This window comes from Aulonocara sp. 'chitande type north' Nkhata Bay, linkage group LG13 (assembly GCF_057382095.1).
Source record: "Aulonocara sp. 'chitande type north' Nkhata Bay isolate Kocher_YH1m ecotype deep benthic linkage group LG13, A_spYH_male_GT1.1, whole genome shotgun sequence".
NCBI classification, from domain to species: Eukaryota; Metazoa; Chordata; class Actinopteri; order Cichliformes; family Cichlidae; genus Aulonocara; species Aulonocara sp. 'chitande type north' Nkhata Bay.
In genome coordinates, this window is record NC_141356.1 from 3,013,886 (window position 1) to 3,034,678 (window position 20,793).

The following is a 20,793-nucleotide window of genomic DNA, read 5'->3' on the forward strand; positions in this document are numbered from 1 at the left end:
ACAATTACGGTGACATTTAAATTTGAAATGTTCACTAATGATAATGCCACGAATATTAGTCTAATTGTTCCTTTTGCATGCTTTTGTACAGATGTGGCTAAAGACTCTCTCACCCCCTTCATGCACTTGTATTTTAAGCATAATTAATTTGCCACCAAAAGACATGCAAGAAGCCAAATGTAGAGTAAACAAAGCGATACAAGATTATCACTGATAGCATTTTTGCTCTTATTTTTTAAGTTTGATATAGATATTACACAAATATTGTTCTAATTTATTTAGCAAGCTAAAAACTGTTATTTTTTGTGCGTGTGATTTTGACGTGCTGCGGTGGTTTTGAATGTGCATGATCATTTTTTAATAAATATATTAAAAACTACAGCTAAGCTGTGTTATGAGTCCTTCTTATCATTCTGTTTAAACATCAGTGAAAGATGCCAGATTCTTGATGAACGTGTTAATAAAGACTCAAACTTTTGTTTTTTAATTTCTGCTCACAAATATCATAAATACTTATTATTTATTGCTATTCATAAATGATAAAAAGTGGTGAGCCACACGATTATATGTGTGTATAGTATATCTTTGTTCCATTACAACTGGTTTATGTCTGTCTGTCTATGAACAACTGTCCACTAAATTCAGCTGCTATATGCAAAACATGGGGGATTACCCAAACAGTGATATTTCTTAACATGAATCCAGTTGGTTTTATGAGAAGATGGACAGTGTTAAATTGACACTCATGTTTGAAAAATTGCGAAATCTCTAAATATTCATTGTGGGGTTTTTCCTCTCCTTCCTTTTCCCTCTCGGGTGCTTGCGATGGGTGCTCTGAGACTTTCTTTCCATTGTGTCGACTTATTTCCCCACAGAGCAGGAGATAAATGGGTCATCACAGATCAGCAGCAGGGACAGACTCTTTAAGTCTCGAGATATGGCTGTTGACAAGAGTGAATACTCAGAAATACTTTTTTTTACACATTTTGGAAAGGAGGGCTGCTCCGCCATTAAATCCGTGTCATTTAGTGAAGCTGGAGGCTGTCATGCAGATGGCATCGTCTTCCTGTCGAACTAACCGCATTTGGATGTCTGTGACGCACAGTGCAATCCATTTCATCCCGATTATTATTTGGGATTCAGATCAGAGAAGGAAAAAAGAAGTTTGGATCGCCTGTACCTGCATGTAGAGCAGTTTAAAGGTTTGGCTCGTGTGCAAAGGCTGAGCGTTTGACTCATGATCATTAGACCTGTTTGGAGCTTGAGCATGTGCAGCCAGCTGATTAAGTGTCTCTTGAAAGAGTCAGTTAATACACTGCTGTGAGGGGCTTCTCTTCTAAAGCTGTCATAAATAGGATGAGTTTCATAAAGTTTATTCTCACTGAAAATCACACTGATAAGATTATATAACATATATTGTGTCTGCCAGTGAGTACATCTTCCTCTTGTTCAGTTTCTTTGTTTTCTTTTAATTACATGCTCTCCGAATGGTGAAAATATAAATAAAAATACACATGTACGCACTGTTTTTTTTAACAGTTCTTTTTTAGTCTCTAAGAATCTAACACACTTTCTAGCAGCACTGGTTTGGCCTGCATGTGATCATGTAGTGAGAATAAGACAGCAGCTGCTGCTACGTTTGAGCACAGCCAGATTTATCTGTTAAAGGGTGTCAAGGCAAAACTATGCTGTGGGTCCCCCTGTAAACCCCCCACCACCTCCTAGATGTCCAGGCTTGAGAATTTTGATGTTTTTGGTGTTTGATTTTTTCACTCTTGTGCATTCCTGTTAGTTGTACTTCGTTTTGTTGGTCATCCCTCCTTCATGAGTATTAACTAAACAGTCACCTCAGTACCACCTCCTACTTGCCAGATGGTCTTGTTACTACTTGCAGTCAATTTCTCTTTGTCCTTGTGATTTCTACTTTCCTTGTGTTTGACCTTTCACCTGAATTAGTGTTTTTGTCTTGATCTTGATTTGTGGGATTAAAGATTTTGATTTTTCTGTTGAATCATATCATTACAGTCAATTTCTTGTTTTTCAGTGATGAAGCAAAGTATGCTCATGTTGTCTTTTATTGTTGCAAGTAACTTCACACATGTGGCTGTTTGGGTCTTTCATGTTCTGAGCAGTTGCTCCTCCAGGCTCTGCATGTTAGAAGTTGTGAAATAGGCAAATAATCATTTTGATCAAAAATGCCCCCAATCACACTTTCCACCTCTATTATTGCAGTCTGTCTGACAACAACATGGAGCGGAGAGTACTAGGATGAATCCAGAGTTCTGTCTGGGCACTACAGCTTCCTCCCACAGTCCAATAACGTGCTTATGTTATGTATGTCTTTGAATCTTGAATCTTGAATGTTAGGAAAGGTGTGAATGTCAGTGTGAATGGTTGTCTGTGTCTTGTGTTGACCCTGCAAGAGATCTATCCAGGGTGTCACCCTATAACAGCCGGGACAGGATCCATACCTGTGACCCTGAATTGGATTGACATTAGCATAAGTACATATTTGAAAAAATTCTGCGCTGCTGCTAGTGCTCCTATAAAAATTAGAATAACACTATCTTTTTTGTGAGGCTGAAAATGTGGGAAATTGGATTTCACAGTGTTCAGTCGCAAACTATGGGAACAGGGGGAAGACTTATTATTCAGTGTTTCCTCGTGTAAAACACATTTTACAGATTAAATGTTCACAACTTGGTGCTCCTGTGTGAACTTGTGTGAACTTTATTTCTGACATGTGCCCACAAGAACAGACTGAACTGTGAGATGAATATCTCCAAGCATCAATTTCACGCACACACACCTCATCCAGACGAAAAGCAAAGCCATCTTTTCACAGATATCAGCATCACGTGACTCAGCTCCCAAACAGGCAGAACCTGACTTCTCTTTGAAAGTAAACTTTTGTGGCGTGAAAAGAAAAAAGAAAAGTCATGCGTGGCAAATATCACACAGCGCTGTTTCACTGTGTGACCAAACACTGAGCCCAAGTTGGGACTAATGAAGTCTTTAATTTGGTTATAGTTTATTAATGTCAGAGACACTCTTCCATTAATCATATTATAACGCCCCTGTGTGTGTGTGTGTGTGTGTGTGTGTGTGTGTGTGTGTGTGTGTGTGTGTGTGTGTGTGTGTGTGTGTGTGTGTGTGCAAGTGCTTGCACTAATGTGTGTGTCTTTTTCAAGTGTGTCTGAGCATATGTCTGCATGTGTCCATGGGCCTTCGCATATGTGCATGACTATGTGTTTGTGTGTATGTGTGCATGTGTGCATGAGAAGTGTGCAGCTCTCCACCAGCAATAATATCGCATACATTTTAAAGGACCGTCATTATCGCCGTGGGTTACCCCGCGGCCCCCCATCACAAACCCCACAAACCATTTTCATTCCAAACTCATTAATATGCAAACTTATTCAAATGAGATTGTAATTAAGCATCTACTGAGTGGGAACCCTTTTCATGATAATTTATGATAAACTCCTCGCCACCTTTGATTGAGATTGATTTTTGGCGCAGACGAGCCGACCTGAATACAAAGCTACACCTGAGAGACCTGGAGGGAGAATAACACTTTTAAAACAGCAAACTTATTTCATGGCTGATTGTGCCACAATCATCTTGGAGGAGTAACAAAGATCTATTTGAATAATGCATTCCCACTGTGCTGGTGATGTGCTTAGCCTTAAAAAAATAGAAGAGGAAAAAAACTGGGCATATCTGCTCTTGGCATCAAGGTGACAAAGTAATGTGTGTCTGTTTTTTAATGGAAGGTAAATCAGCCATAACTCAGTTTATCCAGTGTTTTATTGGAACCATTAGAACCTTTTATCAGTCAAACTGACAGCTTGAAAAATATTAATTTTGTGTTCTTATAGATGGTGTGTTGTCTTTATAGTGATCATCTGTAGCCTGAAGCAGCCGTGCAAGCCTGTTTTCCCTTTTAATGGGAACCAGGATTTCCAGCTTCATATTTTTGTTCTTTGACTCTACTAGACTAGCTTTGCATGATGCAGAGTTCAAAATAATCCTCATTTATTTTATACTTGACATCGCAACCCCTCAGTTCATCTGTCTAAAATGAGCTGTTTTAGCTCTCCACCTTAAAGCCCACTTTCCTCTTATTGGCTGCCCTTCACAAACAAAAGGTTAAACTGCAGGATGGGCCAATAGACGTTGTTGAGAATAACTTGGTTGCTACTCTTGGTTTTATTCTTTTGGCTCATACTAATCACATTATTATACATTTTGGCTATGTTTAACATAAACATCCACCTTTATTCTAGGATATATTACTGAAAATGATATGTTAAGGCTACAAAAGCATACCGGGCTCCTTTTAAAGGTATGTTCAAGCAGTTTGTTGTTAAACTTTCTTGAAGCTGCAAAGAGAATTATGTGCATGAACAATGATCAAGTAAAACATTATAACAACCTGCCTAATATTGTGTCTGTCCCCTTTTTGGCTGCCAAAACAGCCCTGACCCATCACAACATTGACTCCATAGACTCCTGAAGGTGTGCGGTGATATCTAGCACCAAAACGTTAGCAACAGATCCTTTAATCAAGGAATAACATTTCCATAAAAGAGTGCAGCAATGCTTAGGTAGGTGGTACGAGTCACAGTAACATGGATGACAGGAACCAAGGTTTCCCAGCAAAACATTGCTCAAAATAACACACTGCCTGTGCCGCCTTGCCTTCTTCCAATAATGTATACAGATGCCAGATGTTCCCCAGGTGAGCAACTTACCCGGCCATCCACATGATGTAAAGACAACATGACTCATCAGACCAGGGCACCTTCTTCCATTGCTCCATGGTCCAGTTCTGGTGGTCATGTGTCAGTTGTTGGTGCTTTCTAGAAGTGGACAGGGGTCAGCACGGGCAACCTGACTGGTCTTTGTCTATGCAGCCCCATACACAACAAACTAGGATGTTTGAGCTACAGCAGCTCGTCTGTTGGATTGAACCACACGGCCCACCCTCCGCTCCCAACATGCATCAGTGAGCCTTGGCCCGGGACCCTGTCGCTGCTTCACCACTGGTTCTTCTTTGAACCACTTTTGATAGATACTGACCACTGCAGGCAGATAGATAGATAGATAGATAGATAGATAGATAGATAGATAGATAGATAGATAGATAGATAGATAGATAGATAGATAGATAGATAGATAGATAGATAGATAGATAGATAGATAGATAGATGTAGCTCTAGTGAGTACAAGTATATAATTTAATATCACAATCCATTTTCTACCAAAGTTAAAGTCCTTTTCAAAACTGTGTATGACCCACATCGGCGTCCCAGTCCACCGCTTGGGCAACGGTGGTTTGGATGCAGATGGTAATCACCTTGATAATTAACACTCTGCAAGTACCAGTGGGGGGGATGAAGAGAAGGAAGGCATTGTTTGAGGAACAACATCAAAGACAAAAGGTAGTCTCGAGCAAATGATAGCTGTGTAATTGCCCTGCAGTACCTGCGAGCTGCATGACCGTACTCTCAGAGCTAGTTAGAAGCCCCAGGTGAGAGAACGGTGAGGCCAAAACTCTTCATCCCTGTAGTCTACTCACATGCACATACATGCACACACATCTGCTCAAATTGGATGGAAAATTTGGGATCAACATCAGAGAGTCTTTTGTTTTTTCAAAAGTATATTGTTTATTGGGGTCAGAATGATTTAGGGGTGGGACTTGGGATAAAAGAAAAGAAAAGCAAAGTGCTGTTTGTTTGTGCATCTACAAAGTGTAGTTAGCATGGAGAATAAATCAATATGTTCTTCTCTGCCAGCAGTGCTCCTTTGTTGTTTATTTTTACTTTTTTTTGTCTCAACGGCAGCTTTATGTCGGACGCTTAGTGGAGGTAAAGTAGGTGAGTCTTGTTAGTGTGAATGGCTTGCAGGCCAGCAGCCACTCTCCTGAGTGTGAGGTGAGCGTGTGAAGCCGCTTCAGGTGTTCACAGAAGCAGTGCAGCAGAGAAACCTGCAAAAGTTTTTGTTTTTTAAAAATGATGCACAAGTGCCAGTTTTATCCTTATGTCTTTCATTCCCCCCCCCCCACAAAAAAAAAAACAAAACTGCACACTGCAACACTAACATCCAATGCCTTTTATTGCCACTCACTGGCAATAATAGCGGCTATCCGGCCTCTCTACTATGGAACCAGCTCTCACTTTGGAGACATAGTCATACTCTGTCTCTACTATTAAGATTAAGCTTAAAACATTTCTTTTTGATGAAGCCACATCAGCACTGATATAGGAAGAGAAGAAGTCAATATTGGAAGCAAAGACATTGCCAAGTGTTTTTTAGACTGTTTGTTTTGGAACCGTTCAACAGCTCCCTCTGTATAATCTGTGACTTTGAGCTTCAGTATTGCTATATCATTAAAATGACAACATAACTGTACAGTTGTGTTTCAACCCAGCTGCAGGAGCGCGACGCAACAGGATAAAAATACTAAGAGGTGCATGACCGGCCAAAGCACCCATGTGACAAGGAGTAAGTAGTGAGCATAAAGTGGCCGTAACCCAACTCTACAAACTGTATGCCTTTGGGCTGTGAGGTGACCAAGCGTGAACCCACACAGGCACAGGGAGAACATGGAAACTCCATGTGTACTCATGCCCAGCTCTCTCTTCTATATTTGCCCTGCTGTCTTATCTTTTCCACATGGCAGAGGGCTAACCTTCCCTGAGCCTGGTGCTTCTTTTCTGCACACACATACAGTTCATTTTGCATCAATCCAACACAGTCCATTACTGTAAATTTCACCACAACACTGCAAACTATCTACTTTAACCTGACTAAAATGTCATGTAAAACCTTTGAATAATAAAATGTTATTATCACTCAGCTTATTATTTAAAAAATGAGTTTTTTGTGGTATTTGTTGAGCTTTTGAAATTACCAGCCATGTTGCACCACTTTAAAAATCTAACCCCATTTATGCTTGCTCTACTGCTGTAGCTAGCTGTAGATGCAAGAGTACTCTGGTGAAGAACTATGACAGAGATGCCAAAGAAAAAGAATCAGTGAAAAGGTGCTAGAAGGCCATTATGAATAGCCACAATGGTAGTGCTCCGTGCTAACATACTAGTAACTACTAGAATACTAGAAAACTAGAATTTCTCTCAGATTTCTTGAACAGTCTATATCACACAACAAGCCATATTATTTGTATGTTAGTTACAACCCAAAAGACACCAACATCACAAACACAAACAAAGAGCTCCAGTTCAGAGAATGAGCTAATTTGAGTCAGCTGAGCTAATATGAGAAGGAAAAATGTCTTAAGGTTAAGATTATCACCTGTAATGACTTAGAGACGTTCTAGTCCTTGCTTTTTACTTTTATTTAAATTTGACAGTTTGTAAACAGCGTTACATTGTGTTCACTTTGCTGATAATACTTACATATTTGTACATGACGAAGGTTTGTAATGTATAAATGTTTCTGGTAACCAAGTATGTTTAGAGTGTCGTATTGTAACCGGAGATTATAGTGGGCAAAAAAAATCCAGTGTCCTGGCAATTTCATTTAATGAGTAATCGCAGTAAACGAATATTAAAATTCTAATAGCAAGATTAATGAATATTACTATAGAACGAGTTAATTTTTCATGTGCCATAGCCTAGCTTTGCTTCCAATGCCACCATGGAGATACCCTCTCAGTAATAAAATAATGACACCACACCCACACCTTCAGCACATGCTTTTTTGTTCTCATCCCTGTGTGTGTTCATGGTGCAGATGTAATGTTAAGCATCTTGGTAGCTGGGTCGTTTTTTTCAAAAATATATTTTTTGGCCTTTTAACAAGCTTTACTGGATAGAAACAGTGAAGATTGTAAGGAAAGACATGCAGCAAAGGCCACACTCGAACCTGGGCCGGCCACTTTCAACCGTGTGGAATAGTGTCGCCTGCTCAGCCGACTGAGCTAAATCAGCACCCAAAAGGAACCATTTTTAAGCGACAGATCATTTCAAATGCAACTTTCCAAACCACTGAGCAGTTTGTTTCAAAAATGTGTCTGTAAGGTAAAGAAATAGTTCCTATGTTTCCCGAGGAGAGGAAAAAAAACAATGTTAATGTGTGATATATGGAGAAAGATGGAAGAAAGACAGGGAAAGAGAGGAATATGCCATTATTTTCAAAGTTAAGCATTACTCAGCAAGTGGAATTTTTATAAAGTGAAAATTTTAATTTTACATTTAATGTGCTAATTTATTTTAGATGTATTAGATCAGATTGTTTTTGTAAAACATCTAACAAAACAAACAGGAGTTGATTGTTATTAGCTATTATACCCATGTTCCCTTTATGTTATTCAAAGCTCCCGTGAATATACCAGGCAGTACAGCACAGGCTAGTTTGCAAGTTTACAGTAATTCATTGCTTTGCTGGTTACGCCCATAGCCCTGTCCCTAGGTTACATCAAGGGTAACAGGCATCAATTTATACTTAAGGTGATGATGCCGATTTGATTTTATCTCTGAGTTCAACCTTTTATACTAGCTTTATAGTGTCTAGGGGTTGGAAACGTCCTTGTGTAACATCTGTTTATATCGTGTTGGATTCAGCTGGTTAAATCCACAGAGAGCAGTGAGTATAGGAATAGCATCACAGGTCAGCTGATAACAATACACACACACACACACACAAACGCACTTCTGGAACCCACAAAACAAATCACCATGTGACTTATTTCTGAGTAATCCTTTTTACTGCCCCAAATGAGAAATCACACTTTTCAGCCTTTAGTGTTAACTTTAAGCTGCACTATGAACACCGGCCCACAGGCTTCATCCAGCTCCATGTAAAAGAAAGTTTTTTCAATAACCACAAGTAAAACCATTTCTCTGTGTGTTTAGTGTCATTAGCAATGACATTGATGGCCACTGTAGTAATTACAGCATGTAAACAAAGGGTTTGATGCTGTGATCGTGTTAGCTTGCCATTATTAACATTTATTAGCATTTGCATTTGTAATTTAAAATGCAAATGCGTATTTGCATTTGAAATTATCATTGAAAGAAAATTTCAACAGCAGCAGAGTTTATATGTCTTTACTTAATCTGGACAGTGTAATTAAAATGTAAAGGCATATTATCTGCTCGCATGTGCATGTGTTACTCACCAGGTTATAACACATACACTATATTTTGTTACTGGGTTAAAAGTTGAAGTCTGTTTACATTCTGCTTTGTGCTAAATCATTTCTGAATCATCCTTTAAGACCCCCATAGGAGCAATTACAACATGAAAGATGACATATTGTTAAAATTACTGAAAGACAAAATTAGCATTGCTGGGTGTTGTTCACTGCTTGATTCATCACTCTTAAAATCTCTGAGGACCATTGAAGGATAATGTTAATAAGCTGCTTGAAGACCTATACCAATGTATGAAACAAATTGTGATGTAGTATGGGGTTTATTAGAAAGCATTAAAAAACGAACCCATAGAACATTAAGACTGCTAAATTACTAGACAGTAGCAGGCACCAAAATCAGACTTATATTTTAACCACATAAAACTGAATATTTACGACTGCTGTGTTACAACAACTACTACACTGATAGTGTGGAATTTGATTTTAAAAGCAGTGTCTATCTAATAATATAGTCATGCCCTTTGTAAAGCATGATGTCTTCTTAGATTCAAATATAATTAAAAAGATTTGCCCTGACGTACCTTTGAAAGCTGTGGTCTTATATTTAGAAATTCAAAAGAAACTGCAGTGACTGTCTGTCCTAACAAGAAAATATTCAGTCTGTGTTGAAGCTATGTCTGCATTCAAGCAGAGCAACACAATGCCCAGGTCTAGGTCTTTTAACTGTAGTATAACACTCTGCAGAGATGTCACTGTGATTTTCTTTTCATGCAAACTTTTTACTCCCATTCAAGACAGAGGGTACAAGAAGCATTATGATGAAGTAAAGCACAGAAGTATGAGTAGTGAGACAGCGGGCACGGTCAAGGCATGACTTTAAAACATATCCAGTCAATAAGGTTCAAGGTATGTCCAGGTAAGAAGAGATCCTGTCTGTTTCCCAAAACCAAACTGGGAGCTGGTTCCACAAAAGAGGGGCAGAAAGCTAAAGGCTCTGCCTCAGCTTTCAGGCCCCACAAATAAGCCCGCAGTCTGAGAACAAAGTGCTCTATTGCAGGTATATGGTACTATGAGGTCTTTAAAATAAGATAGCCCTGATTATTCAAGACCTTGAATGTTATAAAAAGAGTTTTACATTTTAAACTTGATTCTAGATTTAAGGGGAAGCCAGTAAAGACAACATAGGAGAATTATCTCTCTCTTTCTAGTCCCCGTCAGTCCCTGTTCTAGCATTTAGGACAACAAAACAAAAACTTAATAAATACAAATTACAATAGGTGAGCACAGAACCTTTGATATGTCGTTAAAAAACATTTTATCAAATTTATTCTGTCTGCTTCCACGATTGGTGTGTTTTCTGTTCAGAGATTCTCAGCTGTATACCTTGGTTTTAAAGATATTTGAGTTACAGCTGCCTCTCTATCAGCTCAAGGGACATTGTACTTTGACCTCTCGCTGGATAATTTTTCTTTTTCAGACCATTCTCTGCAAATTCTAGTGATTGTTCTGTGGAAAATCCCAGAAGAGCTGCAGTTTGTGAAACACTCAAACCAGCCCATCTGGTGCCAACAACCACACCACATTCAAAGTCACTTAAATCATCTTTCTTCCCCATTCTGATACTCTATCTATCTATCTAACTAGCTGGCAAGCTAGCTGGCAAGCTAGCCAGCCAAATGCATTGGGTTGCTGCCATGTGATCAGCTGATTAGATACAGCGGGGAAAATAAGTATTTGACACATCAGCATTTTTATCAGTAAGGGGATTTCCAAGTGGACCATTGACACAACATTTCCACCAGATGTTGCCATCAAGCCAAATATTGACGTCATACAAACAAATCAGAACATATAAGTATACAAGTTAAACCACAATAAATAAAGTGAAATGACACAGGGAATAAGTATTGAATACATGGAGATAACAAGGGGCAAAATGACATAGAAAGCCAGGAGATCACCTGAAATCTGTCAGTATTGATAGAGAAATCCTGTCCCCTATCAGTACTAATTGATATCAGCTGCTTTAGTCCTAATTGATGGCCTATAAAGGCTCCTCATTACCCAGAAGGCACACAGGAAAGACTTCATGATGGGTAAAAGCAAAGAACTCTCTCAAGATCTTCGTAATCTTATCGTTGAAAAGCATTTTGATGGGAATGGTTATAGGTGCATTTCCAGAATGCTGAATGTTCCTGTGAGCACTGTGGGGGCCATTATCCGGAAATGGAAAGTGCATCAGTTCACCATAAACCTGCCACGATCAGGTGCTCCACGCAAGATCCCTGTCCGAGGAGTCCAAAGAATAATCAGGAGGGTTCTCCAAGAGCCAAGAACCACTCGGACAGAACTTCAGGAAGACCTTGCATCAGCAGGTACTGTTGTTTCAAAGAAAACTATAAGCAATGCACTGAACCGCCATGGCATCCATGCACGCTCACCACGCAAGACTCCATTGCTGAACAAAAAGCATGTCAAGGCTCGGTTAAAATTTGCGCAACAGCATTTGGAGAAGCCTGTGGATTATTGGACGACTATAGTATGGTCAGATGAAAGCAAAATTGAACTTTTTGGCAGTCATTCTACACACCATGTTTGGAGAAGAAATGGCACTGCTCACCACCCCAAGAACACCATACCAACAGTCAAGTTTGGGGGTGGAAGCATCATGGTTTGGGGCTGCTTTTCAGCAAGGGGTACTGGCAGACTTCATATTATTGAAGGCAGGATGAATGGAGAGATGTACCGGGACATTCTGGATAAAAATCTGCTGCCATCTACCAGGAAGCTAAAAATGAAAAGAGGGTGGACATTTCAGCAAGACAATGATCCCAAACACAAGGCCAAGGAAACAATGAAGTGGTTTCAAAGAAAGAAAATCAAGTTGCTTGAATGGCCCAGTCAATCACCTGACCTAAATCCCATAGAAAATCTATGGAGAGAACTGAAGATTAAAGTTCATAAAAGAGGCCCAAGGAACCTTCAAGATTTAAAGACCGTTTGTGTGGAAGAATGGGCCAGAATCACTCCTGAGCAATGCAGACGACTGGTCTATCCATACAAGAGGCGTCTAGAAGCTGTAATCACCAACAAAGGCTTTTCTACAAAGTATTGAATAAAGTGTGTTCAATACTTATTCCCTGTGTCATTTCACTTTATTTATTATGGTTTAACTTGTATACTTATATGTTCTGATTTGATTGTATGACTTCAATATTTGGCTTGATGGCAACATCTGGTGGAAATGTTGTGTCAATAGTCCACTTGGAAATCCCCTTACTGATAAAAATGCTGATGTGTCAAATACTTATTTTCCCCGCTGTATTTGTTTTAACAAGCAGTTGAATAACATTGTATATTAACATGGATAAACAAATCAAAACATCAGTATGTGGTCAGTTGAGCCCAGTCAGTGCTGAAAATCTTATATTTGAAATGTTCTGTAGCACATTCAATCCGCTGCTTGATAAGTTTTCTCTGGATAGCACACACCAGGGAGAAAATCCATAAGTGCTTAAGGAGTTGAATTCATAGGGAAGAAGCTGCTGAGTGGACGCAGATTAGCGCAAATGAACTGTTATTGCATCACAACACAAATCCAGACGTGCGTCTTCGTTTCACTGGGTGCAGTCTCTTCAGTGCACTTCAATGTTTGCACTAAAGAAAGCAAATTACAGTTTAAACAGCTACACGTCTCCAATTTCCACTTGCTGGGCCACATCAAGAAACGTAAGAACTAAATGATGTTTGGTTTGGAGTTTTACATTTCAATTTAGCCTCAGGCCTGGAAGCCATTAAGGCCTAATCTGAATCCTGGTCAGTGCTTGCTCCCTGGAGCAGAAAGTATGGCTTTATTAGCATCAAATCATACACAGCACTGACAATGCACACACACACAGCCCACGCCCAATAACAGCGAAACAGCATCTCATTACTGGCCATTAGATTTGTATTACTTTCATTTGAACCAGGAATACATCTCATATTCATAAAGGGAACAAAGTCGCAACATGAAATAGTGACACAGCTGCATGACGGGAGCTGAGAGTCAAGGCCAGAAACAAATGACTCATAAAATGAAACAGTTTGAAAATGTCATTTATGATGCAGGGAAAGGATGTCCATAATTACCGACAAAATGTAACGCCCACTAATGTCCCGACAGGTATGGCTACTGTAGGTAATTAAGCACATAAACATACATCGGTGAATTTGGTTTCAGATTGTAGCCAAAATGGAAATTTATGTGTGACTGAGAGAGGGAATCGAAAGGAGGGCAAAGAGAGTCAAACCTCCTCCATCTCTCTGCCACCGCGTCCATACTGAGTATCTCTTACTGATGGACACAGCACATTAACTGGCTCATTATCAGCCTCCCACCATATGGACTCAGGCCGGGGTGGGTCAGAGCTGCGGCCGCCCCGATCCGCGCTCCCCTTCCTAATTAGGACAATTATGCCATCTCCATCACGAGGGCCAGTTACACAAAATGGTGTCGCGCCCTCGCCGAGATTGGTGTCACTTAGCCCGGACTATGAGAGGCGGTGAGAGGAAATCGCAGTGTCGTTCAGCCGGTGCCGTTGAGCCCACAGAACAATTACCCTGGGTGAGGAGGTTGCAGACTAAGGGAGGAAAGAGAGAGAAGAGACCAAGGGAGGTAGAGGGCAAGTGAAAAGAGGGAAGCCAACAGAGAGGAAATGGCAGAGAGATGGAGGAGGGTGAAGGTTAAAACCTGGTTACAGTATCAATGAAGTTAACACTGGTGACTTCTGGATCGATCGGGTGTGAGGCTGTGTACCTACTGTATCCTACTGGAGAAGGACAAAGACTTCACTCATTTCAGTCGTTTAACCTCTGCTGGTCCCACTCAAGTTAACAGCTTCTTCCAGCAGAGGGCTACTTAAAGGAATATTGTTGGAAAATGTTATAACAGCTCAAACGGTCATGATTTCTTAATGACCTAAGCACACGCACGATAAAATCCGAAGCGGTTGGCACACTAACATCCACCAAGTCACCAGTGATCTGTACACAGACAAACAAACAAGAAATGGAAACGTTTTATAATAAAGGCCCCATGATCTCTATATTCCTTATTTATAGTAGTTATTCTTATTATCCTAGTATTCTTCTATAACATGGGTGTCAAACATAAGGCCCAAGGGCCAGTTTCAGCTCAGCAAAGACTCCAATCTGCCTCACTGGATGGCTTTGGAAAATTTGAAGGAGGGCATAAATCTTGGACTTTTAACTGCATTTTCTGACTTTTTATAGGTTTTTGTACTGATAAAGACCTCCCGATACCCATTCATCGTGCACCAAAGTAATTTAGCAATACACAACTAAATGACAGAGAATTAAAATGTTTTTTTCAGACTCACATATACTTAGAGCAGCCATTCACACCAACCGTGTAACAGGATGAATTTCATGCTTTTATTTTGTTGGATCGAGCTCGATTTTTCAGATTTTTTTCACATGCGATTAAACGGATCTGACAAAAAATGTGCTCATAGCTTAAAATGTGCACCGTAATGATTATACAATGATATGTAAATAGTAAAATGATGCTATTTTACCAAAGACACACAGCTACACACTGCTCCAGGTCAAATGGCTCTCTGAAACTATTTCTCTCCTCATCAAAGGTCCCAACTGTATCACCAAGAGCTCAAACTGCCCCACTTACATTCTGAAATATGTGATACAGCTGTAATTGTCCCCTCTGCTGGAGAATTGGATAAACTCAGAGTCTCAGTGTCTTCCTTTTCTTGTTTAAAAATATCAAGACAAGCTCATCATCGCTTGATGTCGACTCCATTTTTTCAGTGTGGCTGTGTGGCCCACATTGTAAAATAACTTTGATATCAACGTTCTTGGGTCCACGTTAAGTGTTTAGTTTACAGACAGGAAATATATAAAATAGCATCAAAAGGGACAGAGGTCCTTAAGGACAACTTGCCTGGCCATTTTATTTAAAAAATCTAACAATATACTAAAGTGATGATTCTCACATTTGTAAAATGCCGTTTAGTCAGGGCTACAGGTATGCAATTAAAAACATTCCTTATCCCATTTGATATAAGCTCAGTAATAGCAGCTATTCAGACACATCGTGAGCTCTGTAGTGCAATAATTAGACTATATTCATTATAAGTGTTGTTCCATTGATCTTCAGACAAACAGCACACATGACTTAGAGCTGATCTCCAATCCAAAGCAGACCCAGTTTCTCCTCCTTTTTCCTGCGACTACCTGATGTTCAACCAGTGATGTTTTATTTTCTTCCTTTCATAGCAGAATCCTTGAGAGTTAAATTAGGCCCTAAGGGTGCCGGTAGATCGATAGGCTCACTGCAGGTGCACGCCGACAGGAACAACAAGAGTAGGCATTTTGCTTCTCCTTTCATTGGAATAAAACACGCTTGATTGAGAGCGATGAGTGGAGAGAAATGTGTGAGTTTGTGTCCACCACAACCATCACCCTTGGTTTCCAGCGTTTTGTTCCTGCAGACTGTGTTCATTAGCCAGCCGTGGTATTGACCGTGTTGTACAGCAAAACGGAGATCAAGCTCGGTTACAACAGGGACGCTTGAATTCCCGAAAACAAACTGCTATTGATCTGTGTAAATAAGTTGAATAAGCAGTATATAAGAGGCTGGTTTGAAGGCCCAATCCCGTGTCAGAATGCAGCACCACCTCTTCTTCCATTTTATTGCGTGTTGCTGCTCACACCGACTGCCCTTATTGACTATTTGAAGTATTTATGCAGAAGTGGAGTCCACTTTAAGTGTAAAAAGGGAGTGCCAGGCTGTGTGTGTGAAGCTGGAATTTATAGATGACACTTTGAGCACCTGCCCGACTGGAACCTGCTATATTTTTACAAGGTTGATACACAGGAGACTTTTTTTAAAGCAAAAGTTACCTATAAGATCAATAACAACACAACGCAGCCACGTAAAGGACACTTAGAAATGTACTCTTGGTCCTCTTCAATAGCATTTTTTATACAACAGGAGATACTTAGACCGTGACTAATTAATTTGTTATATAGCGTTCATCTGCTTGGCAAAGCAGGGTAACCCACAGCTATTCAATGGCATAATTAGACCTTTAAGTTAATGAAAAAGAGTTATTCCTCAATACACTAATGAAGTATTTTACATTCTCTTTTCATACAGGGGACTTGTATCCTACTCCAAGGGAAGGACATCATCTGGTTTAAATGGCATTGATTTTATTTAGAGAAAAAATTACACTGATCAATAAAAGTACATTCACTGTAGCTTTACTGTAGGCTAGTTCATATTAAATTGGGATCAAGGCAGATAATCATTTATATGTCAATGGGCTCCTAGAGCTGGTCCCACACCCGAATAAATGGGGAGGACATAGAATAGAATTTTGGCCAAATCAAGGATGTGTATCATAAAGAATGAGATTTCTATACCAGATCGACCAATGCCCAGTTTCTGGTGCTGTTGGCCAATAGGGTGCTAGTGGAAACTGTGCTACTGTTGGCTGATTCCAAAGGGAAAGGAAAGGAAAGAGGGAAGGCATTTTAGGAAACAGCAAGAGAGAAAGAAAAGTGGAGAGTAAGGACTAAATATAGGGGCTATGAAAGGAAGAGAGCTGACTGAAATGATGAAGAGAAGATACGTACATGTATTGTGTGTGCAGGAGGACAGACGGAGAGGAAGCAAGTCCCCGGGCACTGGAGGTAGATTCAAACTGGACTAAACACGATCGCAGACTTTAGAGGGAAAACCAGCACACCGCAGACCACGGCCTCTCTGTGTGAGGATCTAAACGTATTCTACGCTAGATTCGACACAGCGAACACCATGAGACCGGACAGTGTGCGCACCGCGGATGACGTCAGTGCGCACACTGTGTCTGAGGAGGATGTGCGGAAGTGCTTCAGGAAGGTGAACGCACGCAAAGCTACTGGTCCGGACGGGATTCCCGGCCGCGTCCTCAAGTCATGCGCGGCTCAGCTGGCTGGAGTGTTCACGCACATCTTCAACCTTTCCCTCTCTCTGTCTGTAGTCCCAGCCTGCTTCAAAATGGCCACCATCGTCCCTGTACCCAAATCCTCCACCATCTCCTCATTGAACGACTGGCGACCTGTAGCCCTGACCCCCATCGTAAGCAAATGCTTCGAGAAGCTGGTCAGGGACTTCATCTGCTCTGCACTACCCGACTCACTGGACCCTCTACAGTTCGCATACCGCCACAACAGGTCCACTGATGATGCCATAGCCCTGACACTACACACTGCCCTGTCACACCTGGAGAAGAGAGACACGTATGTGAGGATGCTGTTTGTAGATTACAGCTCAGCATTCAATACCATCGTTCCCTCGAAGCTGGACAGGAAACTGCAGGATCTAGGACTGAGCAGCTCCCTCTGCAGCTGGATCCTTAGCTTCCTGTCTGACAGACGCCAAGTGGTCAGACTGGGCAGCATCACCTCATCCCCCGTCACACTGAACACTGGTGCTCCACAGGGGTGTGTACTGAGCCCTCTCCTGTACTCACTCTACACCTACGACTGCACAGCCACTAACAACTCCAACATCATTGTGAAGTTTGCGGACGACACTACAGTGGTGGGTCTTATCACCAACGGTGATGAGACGGCTTACAGGGAGGAGGTCAGCGCCCTGACCCACTGGTGTCAAGACAACCATCTCACCCTCAACGTCGCAAAGACAAAAGAGTTGATAGTGGACTTCCGGAGGTGCAGAGAAGTACACACCCCCATCACCATCAGCGGCGCTGCTGTGGAGAGAGTGAGCAGCTTCCGGTTCCTTGGTGTACATCTGGCTGAGGATCTTACGTGGTCAGTACACACAAACAAAACAGTGAAGAAGGCGCAGCAGCGCCTCTTCTTTCTCAGGAGACTGAAAAGATTCGGCATGAGCCCCCGCATCCTCAGGACCTTCTATCACTGTGCCATTGAGAGCATCCTCACTGGATGCATCACCACCTGATATGGCAACAGGGCAGGGATAGCTCAGTAGGTAGAGTGGTAGCCCCATGATCGGAAGGTCGGGGGTTCGATTCCCCTGAACAGCTACCCTGAGGTACCCCTGAGCAAGGTACCCTCCCCACACACTGCTCCCCGGGCGCCCAATGGCTGCCCACTGCTTCACTGAGTGAATGGGTTAAATGCAGAGAGGGATTTTCCCCACGGGGACCAATAAAGTACACTTTCTTCACTTTCTTCTAACAGCACCGCCTACAACTGCAAAGCTCTCCAGCGAGTAGTGCGGTGCTCTGAACGGATAATTGGAGGTGAGCTTCCCTCCCTCCAAGACATCTACAGGAAGCGCTGCCTGAGGAAAGCGGGGAGGATCATCAAGGACTCCAGTCACCCCAGCCATAAACTGTTCAGACTGCTTCCATCAGGAAGGAGGTTCTGCAGCATCCGGTCCCGTACCAGCAGACTGAGAGACAGCTTTTTCCATCAGGCCATCAGACTGCTGAACACGTCATAGACACCTCAGCTTCACTACTGGAACTTCAACATTATGCACTCCATACTGTACAGTAATGCCACTGTTTTGCACATATTCAACTCTGTATATTTTTGTATATTTTATTTATTGTTTACTCTATTTAATTTGTAAAATATGTGTACACACACACACACACACACACACACACACACACACACGTAGAAAAATATTTAGTATACACATCCAGAAATGCATATACTATTATATATTGTACATATATTTATTAGTTTCAGATGTAGCCATTCTTGTATTTTGCTTGTTTACATTATTGTATTTTGCACAACTCTGTTGCTTGTGAAGCTCGCACACAAGAATTTCACTCACATGTGCTGTACCAATGTACCTGCACATGTGATGTGACAATAAAAGTGATTTGATTTGATTTGATTTGATTTGAACTGTTCTTGTATAGATAGGAAGAGAAGTGGAGTAGGGGTAATCTTGAAGAAGAGTATGTGAACAGTGTCAGACAGGATACTGAGTTTGAAGCTGTAAATCAAAAGGGTGATGATGAATGTTGTCACTGCATATGCTCCACATGTTGGATGCCAGTTGGAAGAGAAAGAGGAATTCTGAAATAAGTTGGATGAAGTGGTAGAGAGTGTCCTAAGGTGGAGAGACTAGTAATTAAAGCAGACTTTAACGGACATTAAGGTGAAGGAAACATGGGAAGTGTTGGGTAGGTATGATGTTAAGGAGCGAGCACAAATGGTCATTAGTTTTGCGAAAAGGATGGAAATACTTGCGGTCAAGAAGAGGGAGGACATAGTGTAAGAATGGACAAAGGTTCACATATGTGGACGACATCTTCTGCAGAAGGCGCAGTGTGAAAGAGATAGGAGACTGTAATGTGGCGGCAGGGGAGAATGTAGTTCGGAAGCATCGTATAGCAGTGTGTGCTTTGGAAACCAAGAAAGGAAAGCACGTGAAGGAAGACCCAAGGATTAAATGGTTAAAGTTGTAGCGGGAAGAATCAATTCACTGCACAGAGGGAAAGTAAAGCTAAGGGAAACTACAAAGATTGTGTTTGGTTTATCATTTGAACAGAGGAAGAAGGACAAGGAGACTTGGTGGTGGAATAAGGAAGTGCAAAGTAGGTTAGTAAATAAAAAACTGGATAGTCAGGGAGATGAAGAAAGTAGACAGGAGCACTGGGAAGTTAGACGTGCAGTAAAGCGAAAAGTAGCAAAGGCAAAGAAGGAGCTTATACGGAGTTGTAATTGAGGCTGGACACTGAGGGAAGAGATGAAAACTGTAGGGATATGGAGACGAGGAGTCGGGTTGGAACTTTTCTCAGATTTGCATCGAGGAGAAAGATATGGCAATAGAGGAAAAACTTAAGTGGATGTCTGAGGAATGGAGAAGTATACTGGTACCAGTTATCAAGAATAAGAATGTAAAGACCTGTAAAAAATACAAACGGATAAGTTGATGAGCCATAACCAAGCCCAGAGAGGAACTGTGGTACTGCATGAGGAAGTCAGGAGGGGCAAGTATATGAGAGTGGCGAGGGAGGACAGGACAGTGGGGCAGTGGTGAGGTGTGCAGAACGAGTGACAGATGGGTTCAAGATGGGGGTGGGATTACATCAAGATCCTGTTCTGAACCTCTTGGTTGAATGACTGAAGGACATGTTTACAGATGAGGTCAGGCAAGACTCTTCATTGATTACGATGTTTATAGAAAAAATTGTGATCTGTACGTGGTGAGAGTAAGGAGCAGGTAAAAACAAGAGCCACCTGGAGGTATGTACTGGAGAGAAGAGGAATGAAAGTCACTAGAAGTGAGACTGAATACATGAGTGTGAATGAAAGAAAGAAAGAGACAGCTAGATAGATGAAAATGCAAGGAGTAAAGTTAGTGAAGGTAGATGAGTTCAGTTATGAGTACCTGGCGATTGTCAGGAGTGATTTGTGACAGAAGGACGGCAGCCAAAATGAAAGGGAACATTTACAAAATTATAGTGAGACCTGCTGTGATATATGGTTTGGAGGTGGTGGCACTGACAAAAAGAGAAGGAGGCCAAGCTGGAGATGTTAAGATGACCATAATGGATGAAGTCAGGGGGACAGCTAAGGGTGAATGGTTTCGATATAAAGTAAGAGAAGCAAGATAGGCAAAGCTGAGTGAATTAGTTTGAAAC